A 25122-nucleotide genomic window follows, 5' to 3' on the forward strand; every position below is an offset into this window, starting at 1 on the left:
TTAATTAGGACCACAAGTTTCCTCCCACCATCAAACATTCATGTCGGGCTCAACAAGAGTTTGTGGCAGAACTGAAACCCACTTACTGTTAAGATATTCTCCCACTTTGAACCACATGATTTTGGAGAGTGGTGTGGTGATAATGTGTCATGGCTGCCATTAGTCTGCTTCATACTACATAATACATAATAAGGAGGATGTTCCATCGCATTCATTTGCATGAATTTGGAAAACAAGCGTTGCACTCTTAATGGTCTTAGCCTGTAATGTTAACTCAACTTTCACAGCTGATGTGGGAATTCATATTTTAAAACACTTCTGTCCACAATTCATTGGTAGCGGCTGCTTGCAGAAGCAAATATAGTGTTGACACGGATGGCATGAGCTGGAAAGATGGCAAAGACAACTCACAACAATCACAATATTTTAAAAAATGTAAAAAACATTTGTAGAAGTCATTTGAGGGAAATGCAGCTCTGGTCAGTTACTCTTTCTGTAGCAGCAAACACACACAATGCAGTGGAATCTTCCACTTGTGGGTTTCCTAATCTTAACAATTTCCCATGATACTTTTTCTGGCCTATTCTACCAACCGATAGCTAGTGCATACTCTGGTGAAACTGGTCAACAAGCCTGCTTAAAGCATATTTAGGCCTGAAATGACTCATTTTAGGTTTCCCTGACATATGTTAGGGCCCCTTCACACATAACACGACGTTGGGCGAACGACACAGAAACCAGAAGAAAATCCCGCGAACCAAAAAGAAAATGGGGAACCGCGAACGTTCCACCTGCTGTCGGGAGGAACATACGGTCGGACAAGCGTGCACGATACTGCGGCGACGGTTTCGTTCACGCTTGTATTCATGCGCATGAAACACACAGTGCAGTACAGCAGCGGAACAACAAAATAAAAAAAACCCCACAATTTATAATAATTCCTGTTATAAAGAGCGGACTTAGCCTCCGCATAGACGTACAACCAGGAAGTAATGAAATGACGTGGATTAATGATCTCCCTTTTTATGTTTAACATGAAGACATCAGCCGGCTCCCGTGTCATGGAATAGCCGGCTGTCATTTCATGAATGCAGCAGCCGGCATGGCATGTCCATCGCGCAGTGATCCGCTAGTGACTGCGTTGCAAATGTGATATGTGTTTTAATTATTACAATGTGGGGAAATCCCACAGTGACACTCACTCACGGTGATTTTCAACATGGCACGATATTCACCAGCGTTGCGGTGCGCTGATGTGGCGGGTCAGCTGAAGCGTATTTTAATTTATTTCCACGTGAGGACAGCATGCTGATGTCTGTGCTTCACGGTGAAGTTATGCAACTTCATATTCTACAAGCTGCTACAGGTGTTCCCAGGTGTGACTTGCGAGCACAGATATCTGAACAGCTGCAGGTCGCAGGAACATGCCCACCTTTGCGGACATCGTCAGCTCACAGAAAAAGTTCACTCTCTGTTCCTGTATTCTGTGATTTTTATTTTATGTATGTATTATATATGGATTACAGTTCTTTTGCATTTGTCTGATGTTTGTATTTTTAATGTGATACCTTGTGTGCACGGTGAGGTCCAGCTGACAGGCACTGTATGTCTACAGCAAAGCGTATGAGCAAAGCGATCTTCTGAGGCAACTTTGTTGTGATTTGGCACTATATAAATAAAAGTAAAATGATCACACATGAATGAGTTTATGCCTTTACCCTTATTTGTTTGATTTAATCTCCACTCTTTCTGTCTGTCATGTAAACTACAATTTACGTGGTGGAAGTGACATCAGCCTGCTTGGCCAGCTTCACACTGTGCCTCATGAGGGCATGAGCGCCTGCCCACACATGTGCATTGTGTGTTGACCAGCTGAGTTGCAGTGCACAGCGGTCCGCTGTTACAGCAGCACACTGTGCTCGACAGAGACCGGACTCCGGGACCCTCAGCCACACCTGACAATGTTGGATTCATGATGTCTGTGTAGGGGAGAGAGACGGCAACACACCCATGTGTTGCTAAGTTACGCCACACTTGTGTTGCACTTAGGCAGTTTACACAGACAGCTTTCTACTCTCATACTGGTGAGCACGAATAGCCCCGCCTTTTCCAACTGTCCAGCAAGAGGTGTTGGACGTTCGTGTGTGACACCTGGAATTTGGCCGACACTTGCCAAAAGGGGGCTCGAATGGCCACTCGTATGGCAATCACTGTCTTTCGGCCGCTTATGTGTGCGAATGGTTGTGGCAACAGCTGTACGATGCGCGTTTGAGGCGGCTCGATTTTTCACGAGTGGCATTTGACTCCTCCTATCGCCATTCTGCCTCAATCGTATTATATGTGAAGGGGCACTTATAGATATGTCCATCTGGAACTTACATGCTCTATGCTACATGCCCATACTGGGGTCTGCACCCTGTGCACACATCCACAGGGTGTCTAGCTGAGAGATAAGCTGTTTCAATATAATCTGACGTGTAAATCTTCCTGCACTTGTATATCTTGGTGGTATGTGTGAGCACACTCACAAAGTGGTCTGATCACCGTTCAGATCGCAACCAATGCTTTGATCGGTGTCCCTGTCTATTCAACCTGGTCCCCTGGTCTGCCGTGAATGAAGAAGTGCTGTGGCTCTTTAAACTTTTAAAAGCACCGGTCATGATCAGACCATGAACAGTGCTTTGATCTGTTCATGGTCTGATCATGACCGGTCCCCCGGCCTGCCATGAATGAATGAAGCGCTGTGACTCTTTAAACTTTTAAAGTACTAGTTGTGATCAGACCGTGACCATTGCTTTGATCAGTTCCCCACGTCTGATCAGTCAGAGCTGTTTGAATGCCCCCGTCTAATCAGTCAGATGGAGAATTGATGCAGTCACGGTCTGATTGCGGCCGGCACTTTAAGAGTTTAAAGAGTCACAGTGCTTCATTCATTCCACGGCAGTATTTACCACAGCCATCAGTCAACTCATCAGCTTTCTGGTCACAATGAAAAAGATCCACCAAGAAAAGTAAAATGAAATAATGTTAAATTACTCTGTTTCTGACCCCGAACCACTCTGTGTAAACTGGGCTGTCAGCATACGCTGGCTAATCATCAAGGAGTGACAGGGCCTTTAGATCCTTACTGCCAGTTCAGACTGGGCCGAATTTATACATGCGCCAGCCATACTCGCGCCCACCAGGTCGCATCCAAAAACTGTGAATCGTCCAGAATCGTCCACCCTCATCACTGACATGCAGCAGCTGGAGGAGGAAGAAGAACTCATCATCGAAATCATCCGCACTGACAATCCCTCCAAAAAATGATCAAATCAATGCTTAAATTTTCGGGGGTCCACAAATCCACCGCGGGTTAAAGCCGTAATGCAACTACGCAAATGCTAGTTAACGAGGTTTACCTGCATTCATGTTTGTGTTCTTTGACATCAGAAAAAACACTGGCCATCGCAGACGGTCACCCATTGAGTTTGGTCTGCTTGCAGTTTCTTCCTACAATCAATAAAAGCTGAGGGAGTTTGATCTACCACTGTGTGTAGCGCCTTGAGGTGACTTATGTTGTGAGTTAGCATTATACAAATAAAAAATTAGAGTTAATGAGTAATAATGAATTTGCCTAATGTAACTTTGCTTCTGAAATGATCTGCATCCTTATAACAGTCGCTAAAGAGTTTCCCAAGAGAAGAGCCCTGTTATTTTATCTGTTATTTAATGCTGTATATCATTTCATTCACTGCTTGGGCAGTCAACATGGTGCCACGGAAGGAGGAGTTAACAAGAAAAATATTAAGCACTATTGGGGAAACATCATACCAGCTTTTGGTCTTAACGGTGCTGAATATCGACTGATTCCTGAATTGTGCCACAGTGTTGATCACCAACATTTCTTGTTCTCTATACCTGTCTTGTTAAGAAATGCAAAACTAGCTACATTTAAAAACTTACCTCCATTAACTTTGCATATGATTTGCAGCCATTTAACAGGATGTTGCAACCTTCAGTTTACATCAGGCGACACAGATGTTTGTTTTGTTTTTTGGGTGCATGTGTGAAAGTGGCTATACAATGGTGGCACCTCCTCTTAAGGGAGAGGAGCCACTCCATCATAATGTTCATCTGGAGCCTGTGCTTCTGATCCTGTGAGGGATCTGTATTTATGGACTGGCCTCCCAATTAGGACACATCTACATTACTGTACATCTTAAAGCTTTACGGGAATCTTAGCACAGTGGTGAGTCCAAATAGTCACAACAGGAAACATTCTGTATGAACCTTAATGCCCAGCATCAAGACGATTTCCCCATATACTGTTTGCTTGAGTAATCTGAAGCTCCTGTGACTCACTGCACTCAGACCATTCTGTTCAAGCTACGAGTGAGGTTTCATAATTCATCTGACACAAAGAAATTAAAAAAAACATACCTCATGAAAATCTTCATTTCTGAGCCTTGAGGTTTTGGAACAGTGTGTTTACGTATTTGAGTGTAAGAAAGAGGTAGATTGGTAAGTGTAAGACCGCCATCTAGTGGTAAAACTGCATTAGCAACGACATGGCTATCTGCAGTGCTGGAGAGATGTCTGCATGGGGTACAAAGCTTGTTTTTAGACATGTTATGTTGTTGCATGGCATAAGGAATATTATAAAGCAGTTATTTCTTTATGATCATGTCCTCCTCAGTGCTGCAGAGGACAGCATGAAAAACAGTCATACCTGCCAAACACCTAAACATCCAACCTTGCTTCAAGCTATAGTTCAATTCAATTTTATTTATATGACAATGTAACAGTGGGGTCGCAGGCCGGCACACAAAGTACAAACAAAAGGAACCAACAAATCCCAGTGAAGTCAAACTGTCAACCCAGCGTGTGCTTGCAGCGTGCAAACACAGTTACTGTGCAAACCCTCACTGTCTGTCCACAAGCCTTGGAACCAAATATGAAATAAAGATTGATGGCAACTAGTGGCATACACGCTGAGAATGCATAGCAGCTCTAACTGTGCAGCTAAGGACATTTCTGTTAAAATCTGCACCTGGTGCAGGATACAGATCTGCTAGATGAACATCAGGGAAAACCTGGCAGGCGTCCACATGGACTGACAAGTTCCCTGCTTACAGTGCATCATGGCCGTTCAAGTGGCATATACCTGCATGCAGATTTTATATTTTTATATTTGCATATCTGAAAATGTGCTTGCAAAGAGGCAGATGTCAAGAATACTAAACCATCGCATGCATCTGTTAATCTGCCTTTTTTTTTTTACTGCTACGTACAAATCAAACTCACATATGGAAGCTGTCGCTCTCGGCGTGGCCCAGCCACAGCCCCAGCATGAATGGGGACAACGGCCGACGAGGGAGCCGGAAGCAGTCCTCACACACTCCCTGTCATGCAAGCAGCATCCGGCTTTAGCCTCGGTCCATGTCCTCGCACACCTTGGTCCCCAGGGCGTGGACGGAAAGATGCCAGAGGAGATTAGAAGGAAGTGAATGCTGGAGGGAGGAGGCACTGACGTATCCACACAAGCCTCCAACTTAAGACCGCCCACCAACTCTAGTTTTGCACCCCGCCACCCCACCCTCTGCCTCTCCCAAACGCAGAAGAACTCAGGGTTGAAAAGTGATATTGTACAATACCACCTCCTCATCCACGTCTTGTGTCCATCTAATGAATGTTGCAACATCATGAGCTGAAGTGCACGTCTCCGCAACATCCCGGGCCTCTGTTTACCCCACCTCAGAATCTGGAAGTGCTCTGAGAACGACCACATCCTCTGCGTGTCTGCTGTGCTGTGGATGGGAGGTGCAGGACGGCTCGGAGAGCCTTTCTTCTCACTTCGGGGATGTGGAGCGTCTTTTTTTTGACTGATGTCCTTTGCTTCCTAATGAGAGGGGACCACATTTGTATTCTGTCTTCTTTCCTTTGTGCCACTCTCTTTGACAGCTCCTTTTCATCATCTAACATGATGTTTGTTTCAATTGTTTCACTTTTCATAGTTGTGCGTCAGCATAGTTAGAAAGGCGACTGGTTGCTGAAGAAATTGAACTGCGATTAATGCTGGACAGTTTCAGTGTGAACACAAAACTGATGTGAACACCCCCCCCCCCCCCCCCCCCAAACAGCCATGGCAGACAACAAATGCATCACTCTCTCTAGATCTTTTTCAATTGCCACTAAATGTAGTGGAGAGTTGGGGAAAAAAAGATGAAATCAGGATTTTATTCTGGAAACAAGACTTTTTTTTTAAATCAAAGCTTAGAGACTATTTTCTATTTTGCTGTTACTTCTTGTTGTTGTAAGGGAACATCAGTTCAGACATTTTGGCCTTGTGGTGCATTTCTCATGGTGTGGTGCAAAGGTCAAAGTGTGCCCAACATATCACCAGGCAGCGGCAGATAAATCATTATTTGTAATTGTGAGGATGGAGTGGTTGTCTGCCTGGGCGGTTGCCATCCAGGATCCAGGCATTTCCATTGTTCAGTGGATGCTGCTATTTCATACTGATGTCAGCCTGCATCTCAGTTCCTGCCCATATTTCACATCATTTCAGGGGTTTTGTTAAGAAAGGAAATAGAAGTTGGAATTTAACAAGTACAAGTTGTATTCCTTTTATATGTTCATTTGGCGTTTGGACACAATTTTTTTTCGTATGACACTGGTAGAGCTTCTGGTGCCTTTTCAGAACCAAAGTAAGACTGAGTGTCGAATAACAATATATGTATTATTGTTATTATATTATTATTGTTATTATTATTATCATTATCAAGAATCTAGGGATGTAATTACCTCGCTGACGAAGGCCTCTTTTTCACCCATTGTTTGTTTGCTTGTGAACAGCCTGTAACCCACATTTTTTATCGTTATCAAAGTTTTACAGAGGATTCATAATATCCTGATTAACTGGAATTAATTAACTTTTCAAGGTCATAGGTCAAAGGTCAAAGTCAGGAAAAACCTGGTAAAATTGGAAATATCCCTATCCTTTAACAGTGAACAAATTTACTCTGTCAAAAAGATCAAATTTCTTTCCTATTTGAGAGCGTTATTCAAGATGGTATCCTTTATCAACTGACAAAATTTAACCTGGATCTGATCCAGATTACAGATTTTGTGGCCATTTAAATTTAACATCAAAAACCCCATTTAATGTATATTTTACATTATATCTTAATCAAACATGCCCCAATCACTCTCATATTTGAAAGTGAGGTGCAGACTGGCACTCACTATCTATCGCCTGACAAACTGAGTCCTTAGAAGCCCAACAAGACGGGCAGATGAAATGTTGTTTGGCATTCAAAGGGATGTGTGAATGCATGTCGCCTCTTGTGCCTTAAACCTCTGTGCTGTAAATAACCATCAATCAAATACCTAGTCTGGCACATCTGTCTCTCTCAGGAGTCACAATCAGTTCAGCTATGCCAGTTTACTGGTCTTCACCACAAGTAACAGGTTTCCTCCTTTTTGCAAACATCCCTCTGACAAGTGACAGCTTCCAGAGACAATGGGCTGTTTCACCTTTAATAACCCAACAGTGCCACAGCGCCATCTATTGACCATGGTTGGGGATCGTTCTCTGGACTGCACAAAGAAATTGTAAATAATGTCTTTCTTTCCTCCTTTCATCTGTTAAGTAATTTTCTGTGAAAACTAGATTACAGCATTAAGTATTTCAGTGTTTATCATGCGTGTGAAATGTGATAGAATAATTAAATGCCCGTAGACAGTAGTAATTGTTTTCTCATGGTAATTTTTATTTTATTACTAGTTGTTTTCTTCTCATGCTGTATTCTTAGTTTTGATTGATTAAAAGATCTCAGTTAAGTTAAATGTCTTAAAGTTGAAGAGGGAAATGCAATCATGTAATCTTTGTGTACGTGTATGCACGCGTCTATATGACTTCGATCATGAAAAACTGGAGAGAGCTGCCCTTTTGCAGTTTGGTATGTTAATGTATTTTGGGTCCAGGATGAACACTGCGAAAATTGAAAGTTGATAGGACTTATATTTTTGGAGAAATTAGGGATGTTACGTAACAACAGTGAACAATAGACATTGATATCACCATTAATCAGTCCATCCCTGTTAACCAGACAAGCTCTGAACAAAAATAACTCAACCTTGCCAGCTGTAAACATGACATCAACTAAATCTGCCAAATAATAAGTACAACTATTCACAAAACTTTCAAATTTTTATTTTCTGCACTTTCAGTTAAAATCATTATAGAAACTTTGTATAATTTATTACCACCCTTGAAAAATGTCTGCTACCTATTTTATAAACACTACCCAATCAAGAGCCTGTGGATGCCCACAGGCAATGTGCTAGTTACTATTATATCTTTTTAAAATATTATTCCTTTTTTGTTATCAAACAATTTTTTCTCAAGTCTAGTCTGAGCTGCTAGGTGGGTGGAGCTTATGGCCATGTTGGCGGATGCTTTTAAAGTTTCGGCAACAACAAAGTTTGACTCTCTTATCTTCTATTTTCATGCATCCCTCTTCTTGGCGCTTCTCTTTATTTTTGTCTTTGTCCTTCAGAGATTGGTGTTTTAAACTTTTTGACTTTTGATATCTACTAATATAGGCAATAGAAACAGCAATTGCCATGTCCTACAGCAGCCTGTACTCAAGGTTCTTGAAATGGAACAATATCTCCACTTGGTGGACATTTACCATTAATGCAGGTACAATAGAGAATCACTCTATAGATTTTGACAATCCGTGGTAGACAGGTCAAACTAGGACTCCAAGTTTGGGGCACCTGTAAATAGACACTTCCGGCCATCATCTGTGATCAATCAGAGGTTGAGAGAGCTAACCAGACACAGGGCGAGATTCACTGCACCCCTGAGCCAGGCACCTGGCAGACGATAACTTCCACGGGGGACTGGACCTTTGAACCAGCTCCTCAGCAATCTGCAGCAGACAAGCATAGACCTTCCAACAGAACTCCAAAGTAAAAGGTTTGGGTTTTACGTAAATCAGAATGACTTTGCAGAGTGGCTTTTTCACTACTGTAGCCATAACATTCAATTCAGTTAAACCTAAAGTTATTGTAATAAATTCTGCCGTCTGTTTCTTTATTTTGTTTGTTTCATTATTCTAATTCTTCATTATATTATATTATTATTATTATTATTATTATTATTATTTCACTCCCCAACACAGGATATGTAATAATTAGGAAGCATTATCCATATTTCTCTAACCTCAGAACATTCAACTAAAGGTCATAAGTAAGTTACGAGAATTTTAGTTTCTGCATTAATGTTACAAATGGTGAAACTGTGACAGAACCGTTGTCTTGTGTCTAATTAAGGCAGAAGGTTAATCGCTCACTGTGGTACTTTTGACTTTAAGCGAGACTGATACAATTTTAATACCTTGCTGTTTGAAAGCAGATGGTGCCTGGAGCTATTTAAAATTCCAAAATTACTTATATTATGCTACATGAATGAAATGGTTTGAAACATGTTTCTGGATAGTTTGAATGTGAAGGATTTAATTATGACCAAACCTAAACCTTGGCGATTCATCCATGGATTGAATCCACTCAGAATCCACTTAGATTTATTTGAAGTTAGTGGTTGCCTGCAGTTATGAGTCAAACAAAAATATTTTTGTTTATATTCAGGTCATTTGTGGGCAGGTTAGTGAAAATAAATTACAAGCATATTAGTCAAATATTACTGAAAAACCTATATCAGCATTTGAGAAATAATTGTTTTTGAAAACATCACTGGTTGAATAACTCAAATCGTAAAAACATGCAGGTCACCAGGGGCCTCATGTACAAAGCGTGCATACACACAAAAACATGGCATACATCCGTTTCCACGCCAACGTTCAGATGTATTAAAAGTGAAATGACCGTGGAAATCTGTGGTGCATCACACAAAAATCCTGGCTGGGGTATGCACGTTTCTACAGTTATTGTTCCAGGGACACTGTTAATAGTGCGAAAACAAGAACGGAGAGTGATGTGAACACCATAGACACACTGATGAACAATTAACACACCCATGTGTTTGCAATTATATGGGTGGACATAAACGCACGTGCAGAGTGATGTGTAAAATGATATTAACAATTGCTGCGTTAGCACCAGAGGACCTTGCAAATGGTGCAATCCGACGTGAGCGTGTATTCAAGGAACGTGAGGCTTTACTTGAAAATCAATCAATCAATCAATCAATTTTTTTTTATATAGCGCCAAATCACAACAAACAGTTGCCCCAAGGCGCTTTATATTGTAAGGCAAGGCCATACAATAATTATGTAAAACCCCAACGGTCAAAACGACCCCCTGTGAGCAAGCACTTGGTTACAGTGGGAAGGAAAAACTCCCTTTTAACAGGAAGAAACCTCCAGCAGAACCAGGCTCAGGGACGGGCAGTCTTCTGCTGGGACTGGTTGGGGCTGAGGGAGAGAACCAGGAAAAAGACATGCTGTGGAGGGGAGCAGAGATCAATCACTAATGATTAAATGCAGAGTGGTGCATACAGAGCAAAAAGAGAAAGAAACAGTGCATCATGGGAACCCCCCAGCAGTCTACGTCTATAGCAGCATAACTAAGGGATGGTTCAGGGTCACCTGATCCAGCCCTAACTATAAGCTTTAGCAAAAAGGAAAGTTTTAAGCCTAATCTTAAAAGTAGAGAGGGTGTCTGTCTCCCTGATCTGAATTGGGAGCTGGTTCCACAGGAGAGGAGCCTGAAAGCTGAAGGCTCTGCCTCCCATTCTACTCTTACAAACCCTAGGAACTACAAGTAAGCCTTCAGTCTGAGAGCGAAGCGCTCTATTGGGGTGATATGGTACTACGAGGTCCCTAAGATAAGATGGGACCTGATTATTCAAAACCTTATAAGTAAGAAGAAGAATTTTAAATTCTATTCTAGAATTAACAGGAAGCCAATGAAGAGAGGCCAATATGGGTGAGATATGCTCTCTCCTTCTAGTCCCCATCAGTACTCTAGCTGCAGCATTTTGAATTAACTGAAGGCTTTTTAGGGAACTTTTAGGACAACCTGATAATAATGAATTACAATAGTCCAGCCTAGAGGAAATAAATGCATGAATTAGTTTTTCAGCATCACTCTGAGACAAGACCTTTCTGATTTTAGAGATATTGCGTAAATGCAAAAAAGCAGTCCTACATATTTGTTTAATATGCGCTTTGAATGACATATCCTGATCAAAAATGACTCCAAGATTTCTCACAGTATTACTAGAGGTCAGGGTAATGCCATCCAGAGTAAGGATCTGGTTAGACACCATGTTTCTAAGATTTGTGGGGCCAAGTACAATAACTTCAGTTTTATCTGAGTTTAAAAGCAGGAAATTAGAGGTCATCCATGTCTTTATGTCTGTAAGACAATCCTGCAGTTTAGCTAATTGGTGTGTGTCCTCTGGCTTCATGGATAGATAAAGCTGGGTATCATCTGCGTAACAATGAAAATTTAAGCAATACCGTCTAATACTACCTAAGGGAAGCATGTATAAAGTGAAAAAATTGGTCCTAGCACAGAACCTTGTGGAACTCCATAATTAACTTTAGTCTGTGAAGAAGATTCCCCATTTACATGAACAAATTGTAATCTATTAGACAAATATGATTCAAACCACCGCAGCGCAGTGCCTTTAATACCTATGGCATGCTCTAATCTCTGTAATAAAATTTTATGGTCAACAGTATCAAAAGCAGCACTGAGGTCTAAGAGAACAAGCACAGAGAGTCCACTGTCTGAGGCCATAAGAAGATCATTTGTAACCTTCACTAATGCTGTTTCTGTACTATGATGAATTCTAAAACCTGACTGAAACTCTTCAAATAGACCATTCCTCTGCAGATGATCAGTTAGCTGTTTTACAACTACCCTTTCAAGTTTTTGAGAGAAAAGGAAGGTTGGAGATTGGCCTATAATTAGCTAAGATAGCTGGGTCAAGTGATGGCTTTTTAAGTAATGGTTTAATTACTGCCACCTTAAAAGCCTGTGGTACATAGCCAACTAACAAAGATAGATTGATCATATTTAAGATCGAAGCATTAAATAATGGTAGGGCTTCCTTGAGCAGCCTGGTAGGAATGGGGTCTAATAAACATGTTGATGGTTTGGATGAAGTAACTAATGAAAATAACTCAGACAGAACAATCGGAGAGAAAGAGTCTAACCAAATACCGGCATCACTGAAAGCAGCCAAAGATAACGATACGTCTTTGGGATGGTTATGAGTAATTTTTTCTCTAATAGTTAAAATTTTGTTAGCAAAGAAAGTCATGAAGTCATTACTAGTTAAAGTTAATGGAATATTCAGCTCAACAGAGCTCTGACTCTTTGTCAGCCTGGCTACAGTGCTGAAAAGAAACCTGGGGTTGTTCTTATTTTCTTCAATTAGTGATGAGTAGAAAGTTGTCCTAGCTTTACGGAGGCTTTTTTATAGAGCAACAGACTCTTTTTCCAGGCTAAGTGAAGATCTTCTAAATTAGTGAGACGCCATTTCCTCTCCAACTTACGGTTATCTGCTTTAAGCTACGAGTTTGTGAGTTATACCACGGAGTCAGGCACTTCTGATTAAGCTCTCTTTTCAGAGGAGCTACAGCATCCAAAAGTTGTCTTCAATGAGGATGTAAAACTATTGACGAGATACTCTATCTCACTTACAGAGTTTTGGTAGCTACTCTGCACTGTGTTGGTATATGGCATTAGAGAACATAAAGAAGGAATCATATCCTTAACCTAGTTACAGCGCTTCTGAAAGACTTCTAGTGTAATGAAACTTATTCCCCACTACTGGGTAGTCCATCAGAGTAATGTAAATGTTAATGTAAATGTAAAATGACATAACTGGCTCATAAGCTGATTCTGATTACTAAGGCCACTGTTGCTGGAGTTGTGTGCAGAACTGCAGCCAGCCCAGGGTGCAATATGGCGAGGAGCCAGGGGTTGTCTGTGTCCACACAGGTGCTGACCACACTGGGCTTCCTGGCAGCATGGGCATTCCAGCAGGAGCTGGCCGACTGGTCAGAAGTGTGCCAGTCAACCTTGAGCCGAGCCATGCCAATCTGTGTGGAATCAATCAATCATCCGAATGTCATCCAGGTACATCACATTCCAACACAAAGTGCAATTTGCAGCGACAGCTGGTTTCCCTAATGTGATCGGAGCTATTGACTGCAGACATATTGCTATAAAAGTGCCGTCACATGATGAATTTGTTTTTGTTATTAGGACACATTTTCATTCCATCAATGTTCAAATCATGTGATGTGCAAATGCATCTAACTAACATCGTGGCTAGGTGGTCTGGTTCAACGTATGACTCATTCATCCTGACTAATAGCCGTGGTTGGGGCAGCCCAGTCTCATGCTTTCTTTTTAATGCTCCCGTCATGAAAGGAGTGACATTTTCGTGACGTGGTTTTGCTATTTTACTATTTCTAACCCTAACCATAACGTAACCCATAGTGTCACGCCGTATCAGCCACAGCACATTCAGTGTGTGTGCACTGCTTTCCACTTCCAAATACAATATCCCTGTGTATCTCCACTTCAGTTATTTCATTTACTTCACTTCATTTGTAGCTCACACTCGGTTAAATTCCTTTTCTTGCTGTGATCATTCCGGATGGGGAGAGGAATCCCCAGGTCCCAGGGCCTATTGAATATATTAGCATATTTAAATAGGTGTTGTCTGTTCACAACCCTATGCTGATGACATCCGGCTCTTTTGTTCTTTCAGAGTACATAAACTTAAGAACTGGAGTGATTGTGTGAGTGCCATCAAGCACTGGTTAACTGAGAACTGCTTGTCCCCTGATGCTTCACCTGCTCTTTCCCTTTTTGCTGGTGTTAGTCTGGACTTGTTTATTTAGGCATACGTGCCACTCCATCATTTTCCAATCTATATGAAGTAAACTTTGTACCCTTGATTCCTAACATCAACAACCTGGCTCAGTTGATGGCCCTGCCTCTCTCTCTTTAGGCAGAGTTAATGTTTTTAAGATGGCTATACTCCCATGTTACCACACCCATTTCAAATTACCCAAATTGTTTTGATGTGAAAATCACTCTCCATCCTTAAGAGCTCTATGTGATAATTCTTCTGTAAAAATAAGCAAGCCAGGCTAAAACTCACTCATCATTCATCTTCAACACCTTATCTGGGATCGGGTTGCAGGGGCAACAGCTCCAGCAGGGGACCCCAGCTTTCCCTTCCCGGGCCACACTGACCACCTCTGACTGACGATCCCGAGTTGTTCCCCACACCAGTGTGTAGATATAATCTTTCCACCTAGTCCTGGGTCTTCCCCAGGGTTTCATCACAGATGGATGTGCCTGGAACACCTCCCTAGGGAGGCACCCAGGGGGCATCCTTACCAGATACCCGAACCACCTCAGCTGGCTCCTTTCAATGTGAAGGAGCAGCCGCAGTACTCTCCGAGCTCCCCATGGATGACCGAGCTTCTCACCCCTGCCTTAAGGGAGACACCAGTCACCCTACTAAGGAAGCCCATTTCAGCCGCTTGTACCCACAATCTAAGGTCTTCCGGTCATGACCCAACCCTCATTACCATAGGTGAGAGTAGGAACAAAGATTGACCAGTAGATTGAGAGCTTCGCCTTTTGGCTCAGCTCCCTTTTCATCACAACAGTACAGTACAACAAATGCAATACCGCCCCTGCTGCGCCGAGTCTCCGGCCAATCTCATGCTCATTGTCCACTCACGTTGTAAACAAGTCTCCTGAGGTACTTGAACTCCTTCACTTGGGGCAAACCACATTCCCTACCAGAGGAGGCAATCCTCATCCCAGCTGCTTCACACTCGGCTGCAAACCGATCCAGTGAGTGTTGGAGGTCTCAGGCTGATGAAGCCAACAGGACCACATCATCTGCAAAAAGGGGTGATGAGACCCTGAGCCCACCAAACTGGAAACCCTCCTCCCTCCAACTAGATAGATAGATAGATAGATACTTTATTGATCCCAGAAGGAGAAATTCAGCGGTCCAGCAAAACACATCCATGCATAAACACATTTAAAAAAACAAAAAACAAACAAACAACAAAATGCCTCGATATCCCGTTAACGAATATCACAAACAGGATTGGGGACAAGGCGCAGCCCTGGTGGAAGCCAACCCCCACCGGAAGCAAGTCTAACTTACTTTACTCTCTTTGTAAGTACAGATATTGGATGGCCCGGAGAAGGGACCCCCTCACTCCATACTCCCACAGCACCTTGCACAGTATCTCCCAGAATACCCGATCATGACCCTTCGCCAAGACCACAAAACACATGTAGACTGGATGGGCATACTGCCAGGATCCTTGTGAGAGTGAAGAGCTAGTCGGTTGTTCCACGACCAGGACAGAACCCACATTGTTCCTCTTCAATTCAAGGTTCAACTATCAGCTGAACCCTCCTTTCCAGCACCCTGGAGTAGACTTTACCAGGGAGGCTGAGTAGTGTGATGCCCCTGTAATTGGCACATACTCTCTGGCCAAGCTAAACTAACAGTGCTAAAACACCCTCTTGAGGATGGGGATCTCACGGCATCTGATATTAAATGTTATCAAATTGCAAGCCTGTTTACCTATTTTTGGCACTGTTCACACTTCGCTGACCTTAAGAGGCTGCCCAGTGAGCCCTATCATTCTCCATCACATCTCCTTCAGAAATTTGTTAGCCTTAATGTTAAAAGAACTTTATTTGCAGAATTCCCTGAAAATGTAGAGGCTGACAAGGAAATTAGAAAATCAAGAGGGCTTCCTCTCTCTCCTCACTCCAATTCACTCAAATCCTGATTTCGCTCCTGGTTTAGAAGATTGTGCCTTTTCCCAGTGGGACACTAATGGCTTCAAGACTGTGGAAGAGCTAGTGGAGAATGACATTGTGAAGTCTTGACCAGTTTAGGGAGAAATACAACCTTCCTTAACATTATTTTTTTTAGGTATGTGCAGGTACGCAGCGTTATAACCTCCACAAGTAAATTATGCCCTCATCACAAAATTTAATGGCGGCCTAATAGCCAGAGAATTACAATTCAGGATTATGCATATTTGTCTGCTTCAGATTATCCCAGTATTATGTAACAAGTTCAATCCTCTATTTTCAGAATACTGTAAAAAATTTAAAAAGTGGTAAAGGTTCATATTTTCACTGCATCTTTTCAATGTCAACTTATAGATGATTTCTGGTGAAAGTTTTGCAGGGGAAATGATGGTATTCTTAAGAAGAAACTGCTCCTGGATCCTATTTTTATTTTCTGTATTTTGGGGGTTCCAGATGGCACAGTTGAGTTTGACTAGGTCTACTAAGACAGCCTATATCACTCCTATTTTATCCTCACTTCTGTGAGACATTTATAATTCAGTAGAATATTTTGATTTTAACATTTAAAGTTTTGCAGGGTCAACGTGCTGAGTACATTTTGATGACCTGTACATCTAGTTGCTTCTTCAAGTCCTCAGACCAAAGGTTATTGGAGCGTCCTCGTACTAAAACCCAATGTGACTGTAATTTATACAAATAGTAAATGGTTTTGAGTTCACTGGTATGCCTCGTTGAATGGTACGTTCCATCACCGAATGAAATATTCTTTACATTGAAAAAAATGGAAAAAAAAAAACAAACAAAAACATTCATTATTGGTTTTATATAAAGGTAAAACAGATCCTTGTCATTTGATCGTTTATTAATTTATAAACAAGAGAAAAGGGACTTACAGTTTGATGCTTCTCACTGTGCTTTGAAGTCAACAGCCCAACACAAACTTTACAGAGTCCAAAATTGCTCTCAGTGAACTTTCAAAAACAATCCTGATGTTGTAGTCCGTGATGCAGTGCACTGACTTCTTGTACAGACTGATGTCTGCATTTTCCATACTCTAGCAAAAAATTGCATCAGAAATTTGTCCAGCTTTTCATTCTAACTTCATCCTCTTCATGCCTCCAGAAGGCTTATGGTAGTGGATTTGTTTTTTTTTGTTTTTTGTGTGTGTTAGCAGAATTAGCATCGTCAATGAGCTCCTTCAAATAGTCGTCCGTCAGCAAAAAAACTCCACCATGTTGAGCTAAAACAGCCCCACGCGGTGTGCTTGGGCGGTGGTCGCAGTGTGCAATTGTACAAAACGTATGGAACCAAACTTGCACAGTAAATGGAACCAATTTGCACTGTAATGGAACCAAATTCGTACGCTAAATGCAATGCAACATAAATGGGATGAATAATCCATGTCACGTGACATACAAAGCACCAATCAAATGACAAGAATCCACTCAGCTGTTATATAATTCAGATTATAGCATCAAAACTATGGAATGGGTTTCCTGTCAGTCTTCATAAAATGGATTTTTCAACAACTTCATGAGGCATTTGAACACAAGTTTTATTTATTTATTTACTTATTTTGTCTTTTTCATGTTATTTTTTGTATGATTTTTGTGTGTTGCTCTGGCATTTTCTTGCATCATGTATATTAGTTTTATATTGCATTCTAAAGTCTTTGTGAGAGTTTCTGTGAAAAATGCTGTGTAAGCAAATTTTACTTACTTGCTTACTAGAAAACTAGAAAAAGAGTGCCACACAACTGCCACCTGATATTTCCACAGGCTGTTGCCCTCAGGTTCAAGGGGGCCATATGATTGTCTTGGTGTATGTACCATTTTACACAGTCCACGGGCAGAGCTGTGTCACTTATAGACTGTGTCAATATCCATTTATCTCCTGCTGAGTTTTGACAGGCATTTAGCCCCAACATAAAGCCTTTCATCAGGTGTGAACCCGTTTAGATTACTGTCAATATTTCACTAGCTGACATCAGTCTGTTGTGATGGAAAAGCATCACTACAAACGGAGCTGTGTGGCTTACACTAGGAGGGGAATCCTATTCATGGCTGTCTACCTTTGCACACAAATCATTACTCGCTTGTTCCTGACACCCCCCAAAACACAGTGAGTCCACATGATGAAACATCAAAATACTTCCTGTGTAATTTAAACCCAGTGTGAACTTTTATCATGAAGCCATTTCTACACAATATGATTATGATTACATACATGCATTATAATCATGCTAAGGTATAAGCAGGAAAAAAAAGTCTATTCTGCTTAGTGGGCCTCAAACTAATCAACAAACTTATTTTACAAGCCAGCTGAATCCAGATTCCAAAGACAGCAAGTCCACTTCAGCTGCCAGGTTTACCTTAGCAACTTCTCTTGCAGCCAGAAAGAAAATCTCTTGACCATGTCAGCGTCACCTCATGATTCGCCTCAGAACTGCACAAACCACATGGGGATGCCTTTCAGAGAGCAGAGCATTTAAAGAGAAGAAAGCCACCAACAGAGATGAAAACCTGTGACAAAAACAAATAGTGTGTTTGCATGCCTACTGCATAAAGAACATACTGTACACTGCAGGTCCTGTTTGCTTATATAAAGAGTAAAACAAAAATTAAAACAAAACAACAAAAATAGAAATGCAAAAGATGTTTCTCACCATCCGCAAAGGTGTTGTAAATGTGGCAGCAATACTACAGCCCCCGTCACACTAGCATTATTATACGTGGCACGTGCAGGTCATCCCTGTCATGACCAGCCCTGTTCCAGGCTTTGATCCCTTTTTTGCCCCTTTCTTTGCTGCATCTTCTGTTCCCGCTTTGATTTATTAGTGGTTTATTTTCATCATGAGTTATTCTGTTATGTTTTTTCTTATCACTTTGTTACTTTCCATACTATAGCCATTGTCCAGTTCTGTTCTAGTTGTGTTCGGCCCGTTTGTGTTTTCATTGTTTATCATTTAGCTTTCATCTGTATGTTTTCTGTTATACTTTTATATCGGGTTTTGATTTCTGTTTATTAGTCTGTTCCTGTTTAATTCTGCTTTTGTATTGATTTCCTGATCAGTTCTAGTTACTTTTGTACTCATGCTCATGTTTGATTTTGGTTCCTGTTGTTGTGTTACATTCTAACCATGATTTCCATTTTAGCTCTGTTCTGCTTTTGCTGTTTGTTTCCATTCTGCACTTCCCATCATGTCTTCATTCCTGGTCTCACGCCCAGTTACTTCTGTTCACTCCACGCCCTGCACCTGCCATTATGTTTCCCTCACTTTGATGCAGTCTGTTTTGTTTCCATTCGCTCACACTCGTGCACCTGCTCCCGTGTCTTTGTCTATTACATCACGCCACTTTGCTCACTCCCTACCTTGCACTCTCGCCCTGTCTTACTCTTTAGCCAGAAGCCACACCCCTTCTAGATTGTTCCTCGTGCACCTCGTTTACCCCACCTGTCCCTCGCTTCAAACTAATTAGTCCACAAATATTTAAACTCCACAGTCCTTCACGTCTTCGCCAGATTGTTGTCTTAGCACACTTTCCAGCGACCATTACAGTCCTGTTTTGTCTTGCCGTGTTTGAACCTTGCTCTGTTACCTTGACCATGCCTTTTTGCCTTATCCCGGATGTCTGGTATTGCTCGTGCCTCTGAACCCTGCTCGTTTGTGACTGCGTCTCAGCCTGATCCTGTTGTACCTCTGCCACGCTGACTGACCACATGTGTACTGACCTTTGCCTGAAATAAAGACCACGTTTTCTCTTACACCTAAGTCAAGTCTGGGAGTCTGTATTGCAGGTCCAACCGGTCCTGGTGACAGCTCCCGCCCATCCTGACAATCCCAGCAGGCATACAGTGCCAGATTCATCTTGAGGTTCCCTCGTATGCACTCAATTTCAAATCCCATTTTGCCGCATCAGAATATGTAAATTGTGGTTAGATGGTTCTCAGATTGCACATGGACTGCTGTCAGATAGGTGATCCATCTCGATGGCGCCCAGAGAATTATGAACATGTGCATCACACTCGGGGCCAATTGTGTGGACTTCCACAGATAGCCTGTCAGAACCTTTTGTTATTGAAATCTGACACTTTTCATATGTGCGCCAATTCATAATTCCGATGGCAACTCTGCGTGATTCCGGCTATGTGTGACGGGGGTATAAGATGTTACTGAGCTGAAACGACAAAACAAAAGTGGCAGTGAGTTGATGGAAACAGTTGTGATGTCATACAGTTCTACAGTGGCAGATGTGTCATAGCTGAAGTGACATCCAACCAACCCAAGACAATATTCTACACAGAACAACAAATAATTTGGATCTAAGATGCTCCTTGGTGGATACATTTGTCAATTTTGAATTTTATGCACAATGTGGTGGTAATTTAAATCTGTGATGTACCACTGATTTAAACTGTGTAATGCACTGTCAACTTAATTTTTTTAAGTTAATTTTGGATCAAATTTGTACAGAATTTTCATGTGTCTATAGATGTAAGTAGGCGTTGACTACTTTCTGGGGTGAAAATTGCAGTATTTCCCATTTTTAGCTACATCAATGTGAAATGGCGAGAAAAAAGTGTGTAGATCTGTGATTTTAGTCTGACATGAAACCTGATTTGACATGAACCTGAGTTCAAACAGCTTGGTAATCAATAACGTGGTGTTGCTGAGTTCTTCCTGTTGGTCATGAAAACAACAATAACTGCAAGTATTTGTATTACTTAACACTAAATCTACACGTGTAAATGGTTCAAGTACCTGAGATGATATACTGTTTATTTCATTTGCCAATTCCACATCTGCTATACAAATAATAACTGCAGTACATTTAAACAATGATTAATCGGCTTCTGATCTGCACTTCGTTTCTAATAGCAACAACTGTCCTGAAATCACTCATTTATAATACACCGGCAACTTTATTATGCTGCATCTACCCATATTACTTAACACAGCATTTTTATAGACAACATTAAATGGGAAATATGATCTGTCTTAATTAATCATCCTATGAAGACATAATCAGCCTTGCAGATTGGAACTAGAACCAGTCAACAGCACTGCAATCATTTAGTGTTAAAGACAAGTGGAGTGTTTGTGAAAATGAAAGCATGTTTTTTTTGGTGAAGTGCCTCGTTCAGTATTGTGTCTAGTATTTTCTGAAGGGGGTGGAGTGTCGTGATCTATGGTCTCAACATTATTCACATGCACAGACACAAATTGCGTATTATAATAAAAGTGAACAAAATATATTTTTGTCAGTACAGGTTACCACATTTGGTTGAGAAGACTGACATGACATTTTAAACAAAGGGTTTATACAGGATTACTAAATAGTGAATTATGCAGTCGTACTTTAAGCTTTACCACAATTCTTGAAGAAAAACAACATTCCAAGGAACACAAGAAAAAACTGTTTTGTAACATCACATGCAAATTCTTCATGGAAGTGTATTTCTGTCATACAAAAAAGGCTGACAATTATGAATTCTGAAAAAAATACAGAGAAAGTTCAGTCGATTTTTTTATGGAAAATTATGATAGTCATAATTATGACATAAAGTCAAAGTTGAACTTTTTGATGAACAATTGAGAGCTACTGAGTTGACATTTTGACTTTGCCATAATTATGACTTTGTTCGTGATTTCAATTTAGCACCTCATGGTTTGGAATTTTTGTATTTTTTTTTTTCAAAAGCCATTCCATATTTGTCCTTTGTGTGTGTGTGTGTGTGTGTGTGTGTGTGTCAGAAACAGGCTTCTACAGTCTCAGACGACATATTTGGTCTGGTCAATCATGGGTTTTTGCCACTAGATGGCAGAGTACTACTGAGGAGAGCAGCAGAGGTGTTTTGTGGTTGCCTCTTATTACACATTTACCATACTGCAACACACTAATTTCATACATAATGGCAGCACGATGGCACAAACTACATATGGAGAGCCAGACATAGTAGTTACATGAAGCACTGTCCAAAATCCCGTCAGCAAGATTACTGTTAAACTTTGCTTTTACAAGCAAGAACATAAAAATCCAGGGTTGCCAGATCTGATTAGTACGACAGCCAGTGATGAGGTTTTCGTGTTAGTTTTTCCTCAGTAATCAGAGTGAGAGAACATATTCTATTGGAGCATGTAAACAGGGAAATAATGTCATGGAGTGGGTGAATCTCCTGCAGTTTTTCACCAGCACTTTCTCCACAAACATCAGAGGTTGTGACTATAATAACATGTTACAGATAATCTGCTGTAGTCAGAAGTTCAGGAACACTATTATACAGGACCAGAGGTGAAAGATGGAAGAAAGATGACTGCATCCATTTATATAAATGCAACATGGGTGAGAAGACTAGGGAGGAAAAGCTGACATTAGTACAAATCCTAGTATGAGGTGAATTTTTAAACAATGCATCAAATGTCTTATTTACAGTCAGATACATAAGTATATGGACAGTGATGATTTTTTTTTTGTCTTTTTAAGCCACTGCAATGGAGCTGAAATGAAACAGTCAAGATTTGCTTGTGGTGCTGACTTTCACCTTTAGTTCAATTAACAAAAGTACTGCACTAACCATGAAGGAATTATGGCTATTTTTATGCACATCCCCTCTTTTTTTTCAAACAAACTAAACATAAGACAAACTAAACATGATTATTGTTCACAAAAAATTATCACCTTTATAGCTGGTTTTCTTGAAGACATCACAGGACCCCTGCTGGAATCCCTGCAGTTTGCCTATCGGGCAAACAGGTCAGTTGAGGATGCAGTCAACATGGGTCTGCATTACATCCAGGACCACCTGGACTCGGCAGAAACACGTGAGGATCCTGTTCGTGGACTTCAGCTCGGCGTTCAACACAATGCGTGTGCTCTCCCTACTGCTCTTCTCCCTCTACACTAACGACTGCACCTCAGGGAACCCCTGAAGTTTGTGAATGTCACCACCTTTGGACTCATCCAGGATAGTGATGAGGCTGCATACAGACAGAAGGTGGAACAGTTGGTCCTCTCGTGTGGTCAACATGGAACTGAACCCGTTGAAGATGACAGTAAACCTCAGGAGGAACCCATCATCAACAACACTGTGCCTACTGTGGACACTTTCCGGTTCCTAGTGTAATTACCCCCGGACCCTTATGTAACTTACTGCCCCTTACAAAGAACCACATCGATATATTCCTCATTTGGAATTTATTGAAGATCACGTTAAAAATCAGGCCTGGGTCCTCACAGACGGCGACCACTTTGTGAAGGACCCAGAAGATGCCTCGCACAGCACTTTTATACAATGTGGGCGTTACAGTGGGGATGGTTTAGTCTATATGTTACTGGCTCTCACAGATAGGGGAAGCCTTCCCTATATCTGAAACTTGCACATACGTGATGGAAGTGAAACTTAACTCTTGTGTTTAAACTTTAAACCAGATCTCAGAGATTTCCAATCCAATAACAAAGGCAAATACTTGATCACTAACATAACATAAGGAATTAGCACAGATATTATCTAACGCTGGGATCCACCATCTCCCAAGATTTGAAGTGGACCTCCCACATAGACTCCATCAGAAAAAAAGGCACATCAGAGCATGTACTTCCTCAGACAGCTCAGGAAGTTCAACTTGCCCCAGTAACTGCTCACCATGTTCTACACATTCATCATCCAGTCCATCCTGTGCATCTCCATCACTGTTTGGTTTCCCTCTGCCTCCAAACATGACAGGCACAGACCTCAATAAACTGTCAGGTCTGCAGAAAAAAATTCATCTGAGCCAGACTCTCCTTCATCCAGGACTTGTACCGGTCCAGGACCAGGAAGTGAGCTGGCATCTCTGCAGACACCCTGGACATATGCTGTATAAACTCCTCCCCTCTGGTCGACGTTACTGAGCTCTGTATGTCAAAAACAACCAGACACAGGCCATCACACTGATGATCAATTTAACCTGCCAAAACACTCACTAATTCATATACCTCATGTACAATTTAACTTCAATCTGTTGTCTGTTTTACAAATTCTTTTCTTTTCTTATTGCATATTTTATTTTCTTGCACATTTCATTTGCACATTTTATGACTGTGAATTATTCAGTGTTTAGTGTATATTTCTACATGTCGTACAGAGAGAGTGCAGCTCAAATCAAAGTCAAATTCCTTGTATTCTGTGGATACTTGGTGAATAAAAGCTATTCTTATTCTGATACAAGTCAGGGGATGAATATATGAACATTTCCTATGTACCTTCCAACTCATCCATTTGCATGTATGTTGTGCTTCTTTGTTTCTTTTAAAAACACATTCCCACCAAAATGAATTATTATTAAAATGACAGGCTCCACGCACCCCCTCCCCCACCCTTCCCAAACACAAAATGTTCTCCAAACATTTTTTGATGTTATTTTAAATTGTGTTATCACTCAGAATAGATTTTGATGATGACTTTAAAGTCTTAGGTTTGGTGTTTGCTTACTTCAGTAGTTAAAAGCGGCTACTGTTGGAAAATGAAACCATCTTCACAGGGCCCTTATGTGGGGAGAGACACTGAAAAACTTTGGTTTTGTGGTTTTATGCTTACAGCAATATGAGTGTTGAGGTTTGGGGGGCCAGGGGGTATATTTTGTCATATGGCCCAAACTTTCTAGTGGCCTCGTGCTTATCATGGGTGGTCATGAACAGTCTGAACAGCTTTTGTAGTTGTCCAGGGCAACCATTTGTTGTGGGCTGCCTTTGTCTGCCTCCCTTCCCTGTCTGTTTTTAACCTTGTGTGTAGTTTGTTAGTTTCCCCCAGATGGCGCACTCTGAGCCAAGGAACAGGTGCTGCTCATCATCGACACACACCTGACGTTCATGAGCGGTTCATCAGCAGCAGGTTACTTAAACCCAGGCTTTCAGCTCATTCACTGCCAGATTCTTGCACTGCATCCTGATCGTGAAGCTTCCATGACCTTGACCTTGTCTTTCCTGCCACTTCCATGCACGCTGTCGTCTCAGCTCTCTGCAGCTCATTCCAAGGTAACCTGGCCAACTCTAATTTCCGTATTAGAACTCGCTGATGTTTTTGGTGTTTCCAGACACTCTCCTGTGCGGCTTCCTTGTCACACATGTTCCTGGCTTCCACGCCACATTCTGCACGTTGTCAATTTGGAACTCTCCGGCTCTCAGCTACAGAGCGCGTAGCTCTGCCACGCTTCAGTTAAGGTCCTTCATCTTCAGTGAGATCCCGTTCTCACCCTGCCCCTGTTTGTGATTGTGCATGACTAAGAACTGTTTCCAAGAACTGGCT

The 25122-nt window shown here is 41.5% G+C and overlaps 1 protein-coding gene across 6 annotated transcripts in view; it reads right to left on the reverse strand.

The window, feature by feature from the left end:
• cacnb2a (calcium channel, voltage-dependent, beta 2a) overlaps window positions 1-25122 on the reverse strand; it is a 282202-nt gene that overhangs the window by 237790 nt on the left and 19290 nt on the right. Inside the window, exons 1-2 of one of the 6 annotated variants that reach the window (XM_034170683.1) lie at window positions 5640-5807; window positions 5287-5435 (exon numbers count right to left, since the gene is read on the reverse strand). The exons of 3 other annotated variants lie outside the window; for them this stretch is intronic. The gene's annotated coding sequence lies outside the window, so the exon portion shown is untranslated. Of the gene's footprint in view, window positions 1-5286; window positions 5480-5636; window positions 5808-25122 lie in introns of those variants that run through there. 2 more of the 6 variants (XM_034170698.1, XM_034170690.1) reach the window with 2 other exon arrangements.

The sequence above is a fragment of the Thalassophryne amazonica genome, chromosome 1 (genome assembly GCF_902500255.1).
Source record: "Thalassophryne amazonica chromosome 1, fThaAma1.1, whole genome shotgun sequence".
Taxonomy (NCBI): Eukaryota; Metazoa; Chordata; class Actinopteri; order Batrachoidiformes; family Batrachoididae; genus Thalassophryne; species Thalassophryne amazonica.